This window comes from Nipponia nippon, unplaced genomic scaffold (assembly GCF_047370975.1).
Source record: "Nipponia nippon isolate SJK-2023a ecotype South Korea unplaced genomic scaffold, ASM4737097v1 scaffold_11, whole genome shotgun sequence".
NCBI classification, from domain to species: Eukaryota; Metazoa; Chordata; class Aves; order Pelecaniformes; family Threskiornithidae; genus Nipponia; species Nipponia nippon.
This window is the reverse complement of record NW_028262302.1, coordinates 24,011,108-24,028,939: the sequence shown is the minus strand read 5'-3', so window position 1 is coordinate 24,028,939 and position 17,832 is coordinate 24,011,108. Positions and strand designations below refer to the sequence as shown.

Below are 17,832 nucleotides of genomic sequence, written 5' to 3'. Positions count from 1 at the left end.
TTAGTTCTAAAATGTGTCTTTCTAGATGAGCTCCTACCTCTGAGCAGATTCATCTCTAACTGCAGTTCTGTAGGTGTGCATCTGTACTTCACGTGTGGAAGTCCACCAAAAATATGCTAGACAGTGAAATCCTAATATTGAGAGCTTTTAGGACACAAATGGGTAACGAGAGCCCTTCAAACAAGCTCTTCCCTAAAGGTTGTTGTAGAATAATTCCAGTGTCTTGCAGTTACTGGGTTTTAATGATGGGCTGTTGGACAGGGTTTTTAGTCCTGTAATATTTGTAAAGCTTAGTTCTTGGAATTTTATCACCATCTTGTAGCTTGAGTGGGAGACACTCCTGGGCAGCGCTGTTCAATGCCTGCCTGAGTTCAATCTTAAAATATGATTTTTTTCTTTTCACTGATTTATACCGAGGTCAAATTCATATTACGATCTTAGGTTCCTTTCTTGAAAACTCACTGCAGCTTCATTTAGGACCTTAAAATACTACTTAAGCCACATCCTGGAATATATGAAAATAAATTTTCTCCATCTATCTATCTTCTACATAAAACATCCTTTCTGAGTTACTGAACTTTCTTCCAAAGTACACTATTTTTGATCCAGAATTTCATTCCTTGACATTCAAACTGTTCTGATCCCATCAAATGTAATTCCACACCCACTGAAACCCATCTCCGGCCTTTTCCCAACATGATCCAGCTGGTTTTGGGGGGATGTTATAGGAAGTTACACACTACCATTCTAATACACAACAGTGAATATGCTTTAGAGATTTTTTTCATAATTCCTGGTGTCGTTGCACTTAGCAAACTGTTTTGATACATACATGTAAGTAATTTAACTTGCCTCTCATTCCCCACTACGACTCACTGCTTTGCTTTTAACAAATAGACAGAATTATAACACAAAGGCATGCCAAAGCTTTCGTACGGTACCGTTGCCTAACATCCCATTCAAATTGTTTCTTCAAGAAAATAATTACCATCTAGTGTTGGTCCTGCTGGTGATCATCTACAGGATGTTTCAATCAGAATGCCATGTATGCAGAATTCTTTGTTTTATTTTAGTCGCAAAAATATTTGCCATCTGAAATGTTATCTGCTTATTCAAGCCATTAGACAGAAATATAAGTAAGGGAGTCTGCTTTCAACTGAGATTTACAAAAATACTCCATTACCTCCTGGGAAAAAAAATGGTAAAAGACATTTGCAGGAAAAAGTAGGGCATCTATTGCTGCTACATGTTTAATTTTATTTGATTTACTATACTTAACTTTTTCCTTTGTTGGCAAAAACAACCGTCGCTGTTGCTAATGCTGTTTGCCAGCGTCTCCATCTGCATCTTTGGTTACTTCTTGGATTCGTTCTCCTAGTATTTGCAGAATTCTGCTTGCGTCCTCTGAACTCTCACGGGAATTTTTCCCCTTTGGTGGTTAGCATTCCCAGTAGCATGAAGTTATTCACATTGTGTGTGACATTTTCCTGCAATTGAAGACACCTGAGCCCCGTTCCCTCTCGAGCGTCTTATGTGGTGTTGCTGATCACTGTCAATGATAAAGGAATGCCTCTGTCTCATATTTAGAGGTCTTGGATTCACGCTGTACGCACCCATGTTTCGGTTTTGTCAGTAATGCCAAATCCCCTTTTGGAGAGTTTATCTAAACAAATCTCAGCTCATAATTGTGCCACGTAGGTTTATTTTGAAACTGGACCCTTCCTTATCTTACCTTTTGTAGATTATTTCTTTTGGGAGCGGTTTCCACAAAGCACCTTGGAAAGCAGCCAGTCTAGCCTCAAAGTTAGTGCCATATTTGTTCCGAATTTCTGTCTGGCCTGTTTTCTGCTGACCTTTACTTAAATGATTATGTATATGCATGTGTGCATGTATATTTGTAATGCTTTCTATCTTGCTCAGGTTCAATTTTACTACATAAACCAAGCTTTTCTCTTGAGCTTTATGTCCCAGTTGTTTTATTAGTATTGTAACAAGTCTGCTCATACAAGGCACATCCACGGCACATCTGAATAAAAGTAAACATCCTGTGTTTCTCAGCCTTCTATAAACCCCAACAGATGGCTGCTGCTTTTACAAACTGTGCTGAATGGGATGGCTCACATTTCCCATGCAACAGACTTATTTCTGGAATCCAAATCCAGTATACTCCTTGCAGGTGGGAACATTGATCTAGCCACAAAGCAGTTTAGCCCAAATCAGTTCTCTGTGGCAACTCTTCATAGCTCAGACCCCCTTGCTTTTTGGAATGGATGTACAGGGGGGCATGCTTTATATTGCTGATCCATCCAGAGTTGCAGGAGGACTGGTAACAGCTTCCACATGTAGGTCCTGGATCATCAAGCCTGAAGGTCCTTTGTGCCATACATCTGCTAGGACCATTGTGTGTTTATGTTTTTCCTGGAGAATAAGTATTTTTTGTAGATAGATGGTGTATCTTAGAATGACTGGATTTCACCTTAATGCTCAGAGCCCGTCCCTGCTCAGGATACTGTCGGAATCGGCAGAAAATGGCGTACATTTTCTCTACCTCAAGATTCAGGAGACGTATGCCAGCGGCATATGTCTCAGCCTGATTTCCCTGCAGCAGCAGTGCCCTGACGTTGTCTGTGCTTAACCCCGTCTCCGGAATCAAAGGTACTTCAATGCCCGGGTGAATTAGCAGCAATGCCAGCTTGAGACTTGATCCTGCTCACGTGTGCATTCAGGGACCAATTCCCATCTCAATTATTTTCCTAAAAAGAAGCAACAAGGGAGCTACTTCGGCTGCAAGTCCTGACAAGTAGTCTCTATGAAGTCTTAAAAACAGTCTTGAGTTTGTTTTGTCCTGAGGGAAAGGCAATTTGGGAGTGGGCTTCATCTTGTTTAAAACTTTTCTCCACTGAATAAGAGGCTTGCTCTCAGCTACTTGTGCCCACTTTCTGTTGCAGGTTAGAGTATTAAGCATCAAAGCTTTTGAAAGACCACCTTGCATTCTTCTAGAACTTCTAGAATTTTTTTGCATGGATGATCTTCAATGGGCTACATGTCTGTCCGGTTGTGTTCAGAGGCCCTAAAAGTTATGCCATTTGTTTAGGAAGTAATTCTGAATAATTAAGAAATTGCTGATGTTTCTCCTCCAAATATACTATTTACCAAAATAGCTGAGTGCAAGCTAGTCTAGCATTAGCTATCCTTGTGTACCTTCATCAGCCAGAACCTCTCTGATTCATGAAAACCTAATATACAATAGGGACATTTTCCTCCATCCTACCAATGTAGAAAGCTCCCAGTGGCTCTCGAATGTGTATTTTCATTAAGGATCCAGTAGACTGGTCACACTCCAAACCCCACCAAGTCTTTATTATTTCCTAAATCAAAGTTATTTACATTTCCAATTTCCTTTACAATTCATTGTTTTTTTAACAAACTATTGTGAAGCCCAGTTTCACGGTATTTTAAGGTATTTTGTATCATGTCCCTTGCACTCTTATCACTTTATCATTAGCCGTCTTGCCCTGCAATTCACTATTTGCTCATTTCAGAGCGACCCAAGAGGCAAGAACTGGGAAGCCAAAGATTTTACAGGTCTCTCACCAGCGTTCTGCTCAATGAGGATATTTTTTGCATAACTCCCCATAATGGGAACATTCTCTTGGAGTAATTTTTCTGTGGTTAAACAGAATGCACTGTTGGTCAAAATCTCTAACTAGTTCAAGTAAGAGATGAGACTCTGTTCAGCCTGTCTTCCAACAGCTGCTGCTGTTTCCTTGAAGAGAGACTCCCTAGGTGGTTATGTCTGTTTTCCCTCTGATGGGACTGAGTGTCATTGACTGGTGTAGGCAGCCAAAGAGTTTCTCGAGATGATGGCTTTTTTACAAAAGGTTGTGCTCAGAAAAATCAATATTACAGAAAAAAACAACCTATCAACATTTTCCATTATATAGAGAAGAGATTCCATTTGCTTCATCTTATCATGTGTCCTGGCCACAGAAAGTTGGGCACTGAAACCAAGTGGACTACCTGCATCCATTGAACTCTGCCAATAATTCAGTATATTTTGCTAATTGCAATATTCCAGTTCTTGTTTTGGTTCTTTAATCCAGAAGAAGGATTTTAGGGCTGCTTGTACTGACCCGCTTGCAGGTGTTTTTAAATAAACTACGAACCACAAAGTTGTATCTACTTCTTGCCCCTTTTTTGCAATTTTTTACCACAGCCGTGCCCCTTCGGCTTTTCCACTGAGTTTCGAACTCAACAAAAGCATCCGTGAACCATTTTCGCTACTACAGTAAGACACGCGTTTATGCATCTAGCCTTCCCTTCTCGCCTGGGGCGCTGGACAGGGGTACAAACCTAGGTGCTACAAAACCAGACCAACTTCTCCACCTGTATAAAACATTATGGTCCTGGCACAAGTATGTGTGAGTGAAAATGTCATGAATGGTATCAGTGGTCACTTGAGGCATCGAAATCAGTTATTCCCCACCCAGAAAGCTGGATTAAAGTGTAAGCCAAGTCAGGAGAGCGTATATAATTTCTACTGATGTTTGCTCTATGAAGAAGCAATGGGCCATGCGTACAGCCTTGCAAATTTTAAGTGGGAGAGAAGCTTCATATGAAAATGCTAATCGTAATCACAGCCTAAAACGCACGCTGCCAGAAGCCTTTCGTAAACACACTCAGCCTCTCACCTTCTTGCTCCGTACTCGTACATAGACAGAATCATAGAACCGTTTAGGTTGGAAAAGACCTTTGAGATCATCGAGTCCAGATCCTGCGTTATGCGTACACCCTATATCTAGCTCATGTTTTTCCCCTATTAATTTGTAACTATTGTGCATGCCCTACAGCTGGCCAAAAGCTATTCTACCCAGGCAGGGGCTACATCGCTGCTAGAAAGGGTGAAAGCAAGGTCAGGCTAATCAAGCCCTTGAAGAGGGCAGCAACCTGTGTGGCTGTTTAAGAAGGTTACAGTAGGCTCAAACTGTTGAGGAGAGAAATACAAATAACTCCTTACGAGTGTAAATAAGGCACTTTCAAATGTGTTTAATTGCGCGTGCCTGTCTGAAAATCTGGCTCATCACTCTTCTTTCCATTTCTCACTCGGAGGGTCACTAGTGCCTGAAAACACTGATAGGCCAAGGAAGCCAATTCCCCGTGGGAGCGTGACTCTGCTCCACGCAGACATTTTCCCTTCTGTCACTTGGTTTAATTCAGTGTGTGACTTGAAAATTCAAAATATAAACACGAGAGAGGAACCAGAGCGGATAATGTTGCGAGCAGAATTCTCAAACCTTCCCAGTAAGTGAAAAATACCTCTCCTCTAGAAATACCACCCATTTCTCCATTCCTTTTAGCTTAACTAGAACTATTCCTTTGCGGCTCTTAACTTATGAGGAAATGGGGGCAAAAATACCATACTCAAACACATATGTATTAGATTGTAAAAACAGACTGCTCAATGCCTGCACGGCACAACACCTGATTTAGCAGGCAAGTTTCTCTCGTCTCATCGTTCTCCTCTTCTTGCAAATTGCTTATTTCTTTTCTCTTCTTTTCTCAGGATCATTTTCTCCTGTAACTTTGTTGTTCTTTAGCACCTTTTCAATATAGTTATGAAATATATAAGTATGTATTTAAATATATCTCTGTTCCTGCTGCTCTCGTCTGTGTTACAGATGCAAGTTAAAACCTTCAGTGTATTTATGCATCATTCTAAGGAGGAAAGAACGGTCCCCTGGACCGTCCTTTACTCGCTTGGGTTCCTCCTCATGTCTCAGGATGCACAAAGTTACTGCAGCTTTGCAGGTTTTTCCTGAAAATTGATAAATGATACACCTGAGCTAAACAAATGGAAAATACACCACGAGCACAGACGGATACCTTCTGAAAGCCCAATGTGATGTGTTACTTTTCCATCAGTTCCTTACAGAACCCGGTGAGTGCTGACCCTCTCCCAGCGTGGCAACGAACAGCGGGAGGCAGTGATGTTAAGAGGTCTCTGGAGCAGTTGCTTAAATGATGATGTGTCTTCTCTCTGCAGGTGAAGCACCTGGTTCTGCTCTGGAAGCTGAAACCGGGGAGTTTCTCGCTTAGGGTCACCGTCCTACGTGTGGAGATTCTTTGCTAATGGTTATAGCATCTTCCTCAGCAATTGCTTTGGTCATTGCTCCACTACCTCTTTACACAAGCTGCTCTTCTGGTACTCGCCAAATCCCTCCAGCGTCCCTTCAGAGCTGTTAATGCTTTCAGGACATGCTGCTAGCAAGGCACCCAGCGACCAGGGAAGCGGTTGCAAAAGCTGCTTGCTCCTTTGGCTCCTTCCTTTGCGCAGAGGAGCTCTTGTCTGTAGTTTTAGTATGAAAAATACTGAAGAACTAAGACAAAGACGCTCAAGAAGCACGACACGTTTCACTCGCCGAGCTGCACCTGCAGCATGGACCGCATCCGCGCAGTCCTGAGACAACCCAGGGTTGCTGATGGCTCAAGTGTCACTTCAGAGCCAGGCTCAGACAGGTCAGGCTAGCACAGGCCGTGTAAGGGAGATGGCTTCATCTTTTTACGTGTTTGAATTTGAAGTGCAAACATTTAATGCTTCAAATTAAGGGAAGCTGAGAATTTACGGGAGTGTAGAAGGCATGATGCCTTTCAGAGAATTATTAAACTGAATTAACAAGAGTGACAACTTCTTAACTGGGTGGAAGAGAAGGGAGTAGAATTCAATGAAAGTTGGTACTCCTAGCTAGAGAGTTAAAAGATCCGTTCTCTTGCATTTTTTCAGTGAAATGAGTTTGAGGGGAAAAAAAGAAGATATTTATCAGTGTTTAAACAAGATGCTGTAGTAAATGAGTAGTTGTCATTTCTTGTAAGGAAAATCCAATCTTAATTTTTCCAGTGCCATGGTCTTGCATGGGTGTAGGCAAGTTGCTGGCATGGTTAATTTTGGCCTCTGCCATTATAATGTACCTTATTTCTAATTTGAATGATATCCAGTTTCAGCTCCCAGGCATTCACATACATTGATTATTGTAATAAAAGCCCGTTATTACGAAATTTTGTTCCTATACGCAGTCATTAACTGAAGAGCAGAGTCTGCAGCGCTCGCAGGCTATTCAAGCAGGGATCAGCAGCCCCGTTACAGCCGTCTGCCTGCTTTCCTGGGGTTCTCTCCGGCACGTGGGAGAAGTGAAGGACCACAGGGTCCGGTGGAGGGGAGGCCGTGGAGCCGGGCTTGTACCTTCTAGGGGATCATATTTGAACCTAAGGTCCCAGAGCAGCACAAAGCCCTCAGTACAGGGCAGACACCCAACCTTTACATGGCCCACGCTCGCATGCGCTGCAGAGGTGCTGTAAGTTTCCTATCATTTTAATGTTGTATGAAAAATAATCCTACAAAGGTTGAATTCTATCATATACACATGTAAACCACAACATGCTGCAGCGGAGGGGGGGCACTTGTTTTTTCTCTACATTATGACCTCTGCAAGGAAAATACTGAGGAGTTTGGGTCTCCTACTCAGTGCAGTCATCCCACCAAACCTGAATTCAGCAGTTCTCCCAGACGTGTGGCAGGATTAGATACTTGTATTCTTGGCTGTTAATTAATTTTACCACTAATTCTAATGTCTTCACAGAAGCATCTGTTCCAAAAGAAATTTTAAACGTGGCTGAAGTCTGAGTTTTATACATTTAACGCTGGAAGTTTTTCATATGTATGTAGATTTCGGCGGTACGCAAGCTGTGTATGGTATGCGCTACTCGAGTTAAAGCACCATAAGTTAGGGAGATGACAATTCTTTGTAGAGTTCAGTCTGTTGTGTATATTTCTATGTTACTAATACAGGCTGTGTTGCTATGTGCACATTTCAAGCCAACTAAGGATTTACAACTTGCAGGTACGTAATGATATTGGCACTTACTCTTTGTTGCCTTATGAAGAAAGCAACAAACGCAAAAACCTCAGTAAGAATGAAACAAGGGTAAAACAAACATCAGGGAAGACATTGAAATACAAATTTTTACTCCAAATGTTCAGACAATGTTGAAATTCATGAACAAGTTATGTTATTGAGCTCAGTTTAGATCAGGTCAGGCTAAGTTAACTAAGGACAGGAAGAAATTGGGAAATTTTTAGATCCAGGTGAAAAATACTTTAGGTAAGTTTCTTCTACATAGTCAGTCTGTGGTGTAAAACCCAGCCACCGATACCACTACCAAAGTACCCCCAAAACAAGAGTACTATTTTCACAATAAGCTGCTGGTTTGTTTTTTGTTTTGTGGTTTTTTTTTTTAATCAAAAGCACTTGTGTCTCACTGCAAGAGCCGCCACTTTGACCAACCCCATGTTATGTCTGGAAAGACCCGTTATTTCATTTCCAACATCCCAGGACGAAGGGAATCCATTGCAGTAAGCACAGGCCGAAGCAGGTTCATGGTGCAAGCAGTACAGTAACATCACCAGCTCCTTCGTTCTCAGGCGAGCCTCCTGCCGGTGCAGTCACCTTGGCAAGGGGCCCCGTGCAATACGGGCACTGAGGATGGTGCCCGAAGCCCTTGGCATTGCACTGGCAGCCTTCCGGCCGCTGGTGCACCCCAAACACCCCAGAGTATAATTTTATTGCAAAGCATTATAATATATAAATATAGTATAAATATCACACAGCATTCAGAGGCAGCGTTACACCAAGGGATCTGTACAATTTTTGGAATGGGCAAGAGCTGCCGTCGCTCCACCTGAGAGCATCTCAAGAGCTGAGGTCTGCAGTTGTGAGGAGGTTTTCTCTCGTGTTATTTAAGAATATAAGGGAGACAGAGGCAATATGTGACTTTGCTTCCAAGTTAAGATTTTTCAGAAGGTTTTAGGGTTTGTTTCATACGTTTCAAAGCATTTTCCAGTTCTTGGGGAAAGCCTAAATGTGTGCTAAAAAACGTCTTCAACCTTCCTGTGATGGAGGCTATGAATGATCACAGCCATTTAAGATGTGCCTTGGTTTCTAAGAAGAATGATTTTAAAGGGATTACCAGTGCATTATTAGTGCATGAAATACAACAATACTGAGCTGTTAGTAACCAAACAGACCTGCGGGAGAGCTCCGTGGGTTTATCAAACTTCAGGGAAATAAAACAAACTTGTTTTATCATCTCTTCTTCCATAACTTACAATGGCAACCAAGCACAGCCCTGGCTCCTGCACACACCTCACGCCGTTATCCCGAGTGCGCGTGGTACGAAGAGCTACCGCTATTTATAAAATCCACGCAGGAACACAGCAGGCAAATCAAGACACTACCCCAGCGGGCAGAAGGCGACAGCCTCCGTGTGCCCTGTGGTCTCAGTTCACCCCATCTGCTTCGCACCCGTGCCTCTGAGCCGCTGTTAATGCTCTCCCCCCTGCCTCTTTAAGGACAAAAGCACACAAATAAAAACCCAACAAGATTGCTTTAGCTTCACCCATGGTAAAGAGCCTCCCTTCAACTTTATCTCAGGTCTACTTAGGATCACAGCCTGGACTTTTCTCTCTGCTGACACTCAGGCTCTCTCTGAACAGGTTTCTGCCTCTTGCGCTCGACCTGAACCGCTTGCTGTTGAGCCACACTCTGCGACTGAAAATTTTGTGACCTGCTGAAGCTGTGTAGCAGGCACACAGGCCCTGCCGCGTCTGCGGAGCTGCCCTGAGGTTAAACCAAGCAGATCCCACTTCGGGGTTCCCCAGCTGTAAGTCACTGAACTGGGCAAAACCGGCGACTCGTGACGTTTGCGACGTGGCCTCGGAGGCACGTGGCCGGGCGGCGGGAAAGCAAGCAGGACGGAGCTCTGCGATGCTTTACTGGGACAGTTTGTACTCCAGTAACGTGACACGTGCGTGCAGGTGCAAAGTGTGAAGAGGCCTGAGGGCAGAGCTCGGCGACAATCCTTACCCAGGGACAGCAGCTGAGCTAAGTGCAAACTTCAGCCCCACTTCCCCCGTTGCCCGGGCAGGGCTGGCTGTCGGACTGGCGCAAGCAGTCGCTTGTCCGCGCTTGCCTTCCACTAGCGCTCATTAGCAAGGAAAACGAAGTTGGTTGAACAGAGCTGGCAGGAATCCTACCACTGCGTTTGCTAAATGGATCTATTAAAATGTGAACAGAGATCGCATTGCAGGGCATCATAATAAAATAGCACGGGTGACATCTTAGCCGATTCCCAAACGGCACCGCTTGCTCCTCTGCGGTCCGGCTGCCTCCACGCCACTGCTCCTCTTGCACGTCTTGTTCACAGTTATCTTCGCTTTTCCTCCTCGCTCTCCAAATGGTTCCCCGCTGGGTCCTTTGAAGGCTCATCGTTCCCCATCACTCGCCTGCAGCACGGTACTGCAGTCTCACACCCGACAGAGGCATCGCTACCTCTCTGGCACATCTCGGAGCCACGCAACCTCTCCGAGTCTTTCTGCTTTAGGAAAATAGGACTCTAGGACCTTAGTGTCCCCTGGGCATCCCTACAGAAGCCCTTGGGTTTGCAATTTAGCCTCGATGGGGCACGTGACAGGCCACACAGGTTACACCCCTCTTACTCCTGCCTCAATAGTGGGAGTCACCTCTTTGTCTGACCTTCAAATGAACGTTGTCCTGCTTTCTCCCCTGCTGCCACCCCTCGCCTCTCCAGGGGCTCTCGGGAAGCAGCCACAAAACCATGACTTTGTTCTCCTTCAAGAATTCTTTAAAACCTTGTGCACATTCTGCTCCCGGTCACCAACGTCCGCAAAAGCTTGACACAAATTGGCAAGGAGCTGGGAAAAGGTGAGGGTTTTCTGGTTTTATGACTGTGACTTGGTTAGCTGGTGGTCTCATCTCTTCACCCTTTCTTTTCTGTTCACGTGTGGTTTACTCCGTCCGGTACATCGACTCTGTCCTCTGGGGTTCTAGACCTCAACAGAGGCTTCAAAGCTTTAAATTAACTAAATTACCTCTGCTGGTAATATTACAAACTCCAGAAGAGGCCAAAGCAGCAGCAGCCTTATGGTGCAGAGAAACGGGAGAGAAGTGGGAGTTCTCGGCTCCGATCCAGTTCTGGCACAGTTTTCTTCTGTGCAACTGGGGAGATTTCTGCCTCACTTTCCCTGCCTCCAAAATGAAAACTACAGCATCCACCCTCCGTTTGCCACACTTAAAGGCTAAGCTCTCTGGCAGGACAATTCGCCGTTTATCCGTACAGCACCCCGTGAGCGCGGCCAGGGCTGTTTATCTGCACGGGGAACCTCGGCCTCTCCTGCTGCCCCCAGCCACAACGAACAAAACGAGCAGGTAGGGCCACCGGTTAGAAGTAAGTTAGTGGCACTCAGAGAAGAGTTTCTTAGGGAAGCTAAAGATATGTGCTATTTTGTATCATTCTCTAAAAGCAGATATAATATACATAGTGGTTTTCCAGACTGTTCTGCTCGTGAAATGTGTAATAATGAAACCATCTTGATGGAACAGAATGCCGATCTAAAAAAGCTGCACTTTTAGAAACCTAAATCCTGCCTGGGTTCTGAAGTTTAGAAGTTTTAATTTTGCTCCTTGAGAATAACTAGCTAACATACCTTTAAAAATGAGCTGGTTTATTTTAGTTATAGTGGAGATAATAGGAAAAAAAAAAGCTCAAATCCCATCTAAAATCTGGGAAAAACAATCTTTGAATGACAGAGCACCATTTTCTTCCAGAAGATTAGCAATAGTTTATTATTCCAAGTATATACGTAGACTATTCCACTTACACAGTTGCTTTAATATCAACCGTATTAAAACCTTTCCGACAGCCGATCACATTCAGAAGCGATTCCAAGCTCCTCCACGTGCTCCGTTACAGGAGGCAGCTCTCGGGCCACCGTGTCAGCGGCTGTGCGTACACACGGGATCCCTCTGCACGCTCAGACAGGTAACACGGCGGGCTCCGAACTTTCCACTCTCTTTTCAATATGCTGCGTGAAGGCCGGCAAGGCAAACGGTGCTTTTAGAGCACTCACTCAGTAACATTCCTGCAGTTTGGGGATTAAAAACATTTATTTTAAAACAGTAGGTTTCCTGTTTCTTTGGTGCTGTCCCTGTGCTTGTGCAAGTTGGAAATCATCCTGGCGACCGGCAAGTTCACCTTTGCCTCAAGAACAGAAGCAGTCTGAGATCGAGAAGAGCGAGGCAGGGAACAAATACAGGGGGTTCTGAGAGAGAACTTCGGTGACTCTTTTGTGGTAAGAAAGATGACCCTGGATGGTATAGTAAGTTAAGCCAACTTTTTTCAAAAAATAGGAAGTAGTACATGCTCCCACACCTTGGGTTCTGACCCAGCAGAATGCTCTGGTTTGCATCCGCACGAGCTGTCCAGAGCTAACGGCGGCCTTTCTTCTTTGAGGTTTTGTAGGAGGATTCGTGAACGCGGTACGCGTGGAAACCTGTGATTGACAAGAAAAACCTGCGTAGTAGCTTAACTCCCCCAGCAGTGTGGAAAAAACGTTAAGAACTTGAGGGTTTTTATGTTTTGCAAACAAAAGGAAGTTCATTTCCTCTGTTAGCTCCCCATAGCATTATGTGCAAAAACACGCCTGCAGCTCTTGAAATACCTTTACTTATTTCTGTATCTACCAAATTTATTTATAGAACCATCTGGAAAACACTGGCTTTTCATTTACAAGATACTTTTCGGAATTGTTTCATAAACCAAACTCTTTAAAAACACCCACACCTACAGAAATTGTCAACTAGAATCAAGTCTCGGGGGGTTTTTTTGGTGTATTTAAGGAGTATTGACAGGACAGTTACAGCTGCCACGTTAACGCATAAATAGGTAATTCTCCGTGTGCTAACTTTACCACGTTAATAAATCTAGCAATCAGCAAATGTGTCTAATGCATTACACATCCCTGTAAGAAACCACAAATATTTCAGTTTTGTCTCATTTTAATGCAGTCTTGGGGCATTCTAACAGTTTAGAAAATAAGCGGGAGCAAATTCTTAAATGAAATACAATAAACACGCAGGCTTTGAACAGCTGGAACAGAAGGAGGGACACACAAGTGTCCTGGGTGGCAGGTGAATGCCTAAGGGGCAGGGGAGCTGCAGATGCCGCCCAGCTAGTCCGTAACAACCGAGAGTTACAGTTCACTCACTGTCTAGGCATCCTAGCAATAAACCACAACAGAACTGTTAAAATAATAACACTAATAAAAATAAATAAGGATTTGGGCTTATTTTAGCCAAGATGCGTTAAGAAAATGCCACCATTCATTCCTTGGCATGTGGTGGGATGCTCCTATGACATTCCTTAATTGCCTTCATACTTTCTGCTATTTGCAACAGTTAGGACTCAATAAATTCAACCCAACTGTAAGAATTAATTCCAACAATCATTTAATCTTCTTGTCGCTCTAATACCATACACACATAGAAGACCACCAGGACCTTTATGACTACCTTGTTAATGGTTTGCTCTCTAGAGGTATTCCTTCTGACCCACACATCATTATACATCTTCATTTAGCAAAACCAGATTGTTTTCCAAAATGCTCATTTCTATCTAATAAACATTAGGTTGTCTAGTACTGGCCTCAGCTATGATTTTTGGGGTGTGAAGCACAAACGCCATCCTAGTTGATCCAAGACACCGTCGTCCTTGCAGGTATTGTCTCTGCCGTGCTGGCATAATGACAAGCGTAATTGTTCCCCGCTTAGTGTTGCCAAAAAGATCTAACGTTGAAGCACGCAACTGCTTGGCATCTAACTGCTCATTTGGTAGCATAATTGTTAAATTTACATGCTCAAGTATACAGTTTTTTAAAGTGTAGCATAGCAAATGCAAGTCTATTTCTGCGTGTTCCTACTGCGAATCTACAGCTACACAAACTTTTGAAAAAGTGCTGTACCTCAGCAAGGAACACCCCCATTTCTCCTGATCCCTCATGTGTCAGTCCCAAATGGAGGCGGCTCACCAAGGCTGTCGTTACAGTGAAGCCTTGAGGCTTCCTTCTTCAAATGACCCCCAAATTACTGTTAGAAAATGTTGCATTATGCATTCCCTACATGTCCAAGTAAAAGAATTTTAAAGAACAATTGAGATCTCCATGTATAAATAAGAGTTCCCATCGTCAAAGCGCGTCAGCCTCAATTTCTTTCAAGACCCGGCGATCGGCTGACACGTCAACTCGCGTCCTCTGCAGCACTCTGGTGAGTACCGCAGGCTTTGCGGTGCTCAGAGATACCCAAGGAACATCGTAAATTGTTACCAGATTGAACCACAGGAACAGCTTCAGAGGTGTGTGCGGCTGGGCAGCTGCTGACAGAGCATCAGCAGAACCAGAGTTTCCAGTCCGGGGTCCGTACTTCTTCCTCCCTCGCTTCTGATACGATAAGCAGAAACAAAAGCACATAACGAGAGAAACCATGTTTCGCTAAGACATGAGACATCAAACTCTGAATGCAAACTTTACGTCCACCAGCACAGAATTATTTTTGGCAGGAGTAATTACTGTTTAAGGTAGTGTTGTGAACACTTTCTTGGTTTACCTTTCTGCCTTCATTCTTCATATATCCGCAGTACTGAAATCAAAGAAAGAACTCGGAACGACTGTACTTGATTTCCTTGCACTGCTCTCTGGCACCCTCCACAAGTCCCAGCAGAAGTTAAGTTAGACACTTCAGCCATGTCATCTGCTATGTGTCTATACAATATTTTTTAATCTGGATCTGAAGGAGCGAGCGCTGGCACACATTGTACTCACAGGTACTCAATTCTGTTGGTAATTACGAATTCCTGTATTAAAAACATCCAGAAACATGAATGTGAGTCTGTGTTTGTGCTGCAGCTTTAGCCTAATGTACTTGCCAGTATTAGCCAGATCAAGTATGGTACCCGGGGTGCAACAGTCCTTTGGTGATCTCCTGCATGTTGTGAGCTCCCTGGACCTTTTTTTGCCATTTTTATTAGACTTCCCCACACGATCGTTTTAAATGAGCACTGAGAACTCTCTTGAACTCCTCCCAGCATTTCTCATTGCCAGTTCTGAACTCCTGGGGCAACAGGCTGCTCAAGTCCCGCCTTTACAGGATTTTAGCAGCATCAAATCTTTACTCAGAGCATGAGAGAATAAGACTGAAATTGATATTGAATTGAAAATGTAATATATTCCCATAAAAATATTGGTGCCAAGATTGCAGCAGGAGTATATAGAATAGTATTTTCTGTCATTCGATCTCCAGAAAAGTAGCTATACTTTCAAAATACAGATTTCAGAGTATCTAAAGGCACGAGGACACAAGACTTGAAGAAATGCATGTGTTGAAATCCGAGTAGGACAGAACACCGTGACAGCAAGCTGAGGCCAGGCAGTCAGCGGCGGTAACTGAAGGTAACCCCGCTCCGCTCCCATTAGCCAAGGTACCTGTGCCAGTTTACAAACTGGCACAGAAGCAGCAAACAGAAAACAAGAAGATACCAAAGATCCTCACAATCAGCTGTTAGGTTATCTGCAAAGAACTCCGGTAAGGAACGAAGGGACGGAGGACTGTATCATCACATAACAGCTGCACGTTCACAGGCGGAACTGCTACCTGTAGCTGTCATCTCCACGCTCGCTTTTGCCTTCCTTTTTTCCATGGCACATGAAATCCCCAAATCCATCGGTTCCTGCAGGGCAGAGGTAGCGGTACGGGCTCAACCAGTGGCTCTCCTCACTGCTAGCAGGAGTTAAGAATACCCAGCCCCTGGGAGCAAACACCTTCTGCCTCTCCTGCATGCTTCGCTGCCAAATTGTTCACCTCGAAGACAAAGAGGAACTGGCTTTTATGCTTGAAGGGTGTTTATCTCTTGCATAATTTATTTCGGGTCCTATCCTGCTCCCATCAAGCTCAAGAACAAGCCGTTACACGCATTTCAAAGGTAGAGGGTCTGACTCCGTAGTCATAGAATCATAGAATCGTTAAGGTTGGAAAAGCCCCGTAAGATCATCGAGTCCAACTGTTAACCTATCACTGCCAAGTCCATCTATACCATGTCCTCGAGCACCACATCTATCCGTCCTTTAAATACCTCCAGGAGTGGAGACTCAACCACTTCCCTGGGCAGCCTGTTCCAATGCTTGACCACCCTTTCAGTGAAGAAGTTTTTCCTAATGTCTAACCTAAACCTCCCCTGGCGCAGCTTGAGGCTGTTTCCTCTCGTCCTAAGTCGAGGAGCTTCCCTGGACAGACGCCCTGGCAACAGGTTGGCAGGGGCCAACCTCCTTTCTTTCCTCCCTCTCTCTGCTTTTCACCCCCCATTTGGTGTAATAAGAAGTGCAGAGACCAGTGGCCTACGCACAGGACAGGAGAGCTCATGGGGGAAAGGGAGAGGGCTCGTCCCCCTCCAGAAAAGCTGTTATCAAGACACAACTCACCTACTACCCCAAAAAAAAAGACGAAGAAGCCAAATAACAGAAGACCACTTCGAAGGGATGGAGAGAAGCAAGTCCAAATTCACCGTGGCAAATGCAGACGAGCTTTATGAGGTGGGCTAAAAGCGTCAGTTCTTTCAGGAGCGGAGAAGCTTTGCTGAAGAACTGACACTGCCATTAACTGCACCCACAGCGACCCCCCGGCCCCCAGACAGGGTGCCTCACTGCAGAGCACGCGATGCGGCTGCAGGGGTGCGCCGCCGCCCAGCTTCCAACACCGCCCAAAGCCCACTGCTGAGTCAGCGCTTCACATGACAAACTACATTGCTTCGTGTAACAGGATGACCTACAGAGCTACCTGAGATCGCTAGCCAAGAGAAAGCCGTCATCCAAAAACATAGCATAATGCTTGCACTTTATGTCTTTAAAATGTTTTACGGTATCAGCATCTTTGTTAATTAAGACTTTAATGTAGATACACAGTTGTGTCCATTTGAACACATAGGATACATGCCATACACGATCTGGCCACAAAATGGCTTATGACTGGCAACTGGCTCAATAAATTCCACCTAGAAATGAATTCACACCTTTGGATCTGTCAAATAATTTCCACCGCGATCCCAAAGTGTGGGTAAAATCCTACACTCTACTGAAGCAATTGCTGGAATTACTCACCGACTATGGGGTGCCATCCTGATACGTCTTTGACTTGCATAAAGTGAAATAGTAAAACAGTGCTTCAAGAAAAGGCAGCAAGCTTGTATTCAATGGGAGCACACCTCAAACACAATGACGGCAAGCATGCAAGTGTTGGATTTTACTTCCAGAGAAAAGAAAAAGAAACAAAGGGGAAATTTAGGAACGTGCCAAATGCGAGTAAGTTTATTTTCATGTGTTCACAGCAGGATAATCTCCTGCTGCTCAGAAATATTGTACAATGGCTTTACTATCACCTCTGAATAAAGAGGGACACTGTTTTCTGCACTTAGGTAGTCTATCTGGATTTTTGCTTTTCATTTACTGGAAAAAATCTGATACTGCTGCTGGAATTAAAGCCTCCCCTGGGGTTAAACAACTCACACGGTGACCATTTCTGAATGCCTGCTACTTGCGCAGTTTCAATTAGATAAGTTTTATAAAGGTCAAATACATTTCTTAACAAAGCTGAAGCCAACTTACAGACATCAAAACTAACCTAAGAGATTAAATACAGTCAGACAAGCTAACCTGCCCGAGTTCAAGTCTATTCTTATTTTTATGATTACATACATATGCTGCCTGTGCTCTGTGGTCTATGAAACAGTGTCTGCAGTTTACAAAAGCAAGCAGTGCTAATTACTTGTTAACATGTGGTTTCCACCTATGTTTATTTTATGGATATTAACCTGAAATTAAGTCAACACAAAAGAAAAAGAAAATAATCAAGTATTTTCAGCGGCAACACAAGCCTGAAT

General features: G+C 43.9%; 1 long non-coding RNA gene across 1 annotated transcript; it reads left to right on the top strand.

Moving 5' to 3' along the window:
• Positions 1-5,682: 5,682 nt before the first annotated feature.
• LOC148056884 (uncharacterized) lies at positions 5,683-17,197 on the top strand. Its single transcript, XR_015702371.1, has 3 exons — positions 5,683-5,938; positions 6,044-11,279; positions 11,774-17,197. It is a non-coding gene; the product is annotated as an uncharacterized LOC148056884 (long non-coding RNA).
• Positions 17,198-17,832: the final 635 nt, after the last annotated feature.